The 1810-nt window shown below is 31.9% G+C and overlaps 1 protein-coding gene across 1 annotated transcript in view; it reads right to left on the bottom strand.

Moving 5' to 3' along the window:
* Positions 1–1810, bottom strand: part of LOC107443810 (peroxisomal ATPase PEX6) — a gene marked incomplete at its 3' end in the record, with an annotated part of 30804 nt that overhangs the window by 27411 nt on the left and 1583 nt on the right.

Raw genomic sequence — 1810 nt, 5'->3', positions numbered from 1 at the left:
AGTATTTTTTTTAAGAAAAAGTATTATTTTTTAATATTGCCATATTTATCCTTATGCAAAAATATTATTTATCAGTATTAAAAGCATATTTATATTTAAAGGATTAGTTATTCACTTTTGTTGTTCAATGAATTGTGGAGCTTCAAAAATTATAAACCTTTTCCTATTATATTATATTATTTTCTTTTAATAAGTTATAGTAAATTGTATAAAAAATATCAAATATTTAATGATACATGAAATAGAATTTTTACCTATAGAACTTTTACCTTTTACCAAAGTTCTAGGTTTTGGACACTTTAAGACATTTTAACCCAGTTTAGGACAGTTTAACCCAGTTTAGGACAGTTTTACCCAGTTTAGGACAGTTTTACCCAGTTTAAGACAGTAAAACCCACATGTCCTGTCCAAAACCAGTTTAGGACGTCCAAAACCCCAACCCTGATAATATATATAAGTAAAAGTATAAATAAATAAAAATTACATAGTATAACTGTATATAATTATAAGGGAAGAGGAATGCTTTATTTACATGCTACTGTGGCGTAACTACCACTATGATTATTAAACATCAATTGACCGGTATATAAGACATGCTAACTCGATTCAATCATGAGGTACCTTTTGATAAATGACGGTTGGCATGGTCGATAACTTCATCCCCACATTGGTAACCTCCGGACGTGATTTGAACACGCAGTAACGCCTACTTCGATGGATGATCCACATTGAACAGCTGACTTGCTACTTGTGATAGCGGCATCATCCACCCCCTCACTCTGTTGCTCAGTCTCGTCTCGAACATACACACAACGTCGGCCAGCATACACTCGACTGCTAAAGGCAATACAGGAGCGACCACGTCTATGAAGTTAATACACCTCTCACATTCAGCACTCAAAAACCCAGTGATATTAATTCCAGCTCTCCCGGTCTTTCACAAATACAGCAACCAAATGGAAACCGTTCATCGAGTTCTATCTCTGATAAAATTCTGGTGGGGGAGTATTGTGGCGTAATTACCACTACAATTATTAAACATCAATTCACTGGTACATAAGACATGCTAACTTGATTCAATCATTAGGTACGTTTTGATAGATGACGGTTGACATGGTCGATAACTCCGCCCCCACACTACTTCAAAAGAATTTTGCTTTTTACACATTAAAAATAGTGAGTTAGCTTAAAATAATATTTTTTTTCTACTATTAAACAATGAGTGTACATTTATTTCTTTTAATTCCTAATATTAATATCAGGACTCAAAATTAACAGTGGTTTATTGCTCTGAGACCACTAAAATTTGGCTCAAACCACTATAAAATAATTACCAACTGTTACGGGACCAGCAGTGGATGTAAGTAGGTGATAAGCTGGTTTTTTTCTTTCCTTTTTTTTAAATTTTTAGTTTGGTGTTTTACTTTTTCTTTTTTTTTAAATCACAAAATAGTATATTTTATCGTGGTTCTGAACACTTTTCATTTTTTATTTGAATTCACTTTTTTAACTATTTTAAAAAAAAAAAGAAATCTAACAGAGACATGTAAATGGTCAAGTGAAAAGACTAGTGTTATCTTTTAGTCACTGGTACTAAATTTTCTAATTAAAAATTCTAAGGAGTTATAAGAAAATATTATTAGCTTTTAATATTTTCAAATGATCACAATTTATTCAATGATATGTTTTTCATTATACAATTATACAGTGATTATATACGTTATAATATACAGTGGAGCATCGTTTATACGCCGCCGAAGGGACCACCGAAAAACGTCGTATAAACGATAGCGTTTTAGTTAGCTGGCTG

This window comes from Parasteatoda tepidariorum, chromosome 5 (genome assembly GCF_043381705.1).
Source record: "Parasteatoda tepidariorum isolate YZ-2023 chromosome 5, CAS_Ptep_4.0, whole genome shotgun sequence".
NCBI lineage: Eukaryota > Metazoa > Arthropoda > Arachnida > Araneae > Theridiidae > Parasteatoda > Parasteatoda tepidariorum.
This window is presented reverse-complemented; position numbering and strand designations above follow the sequence as displayed.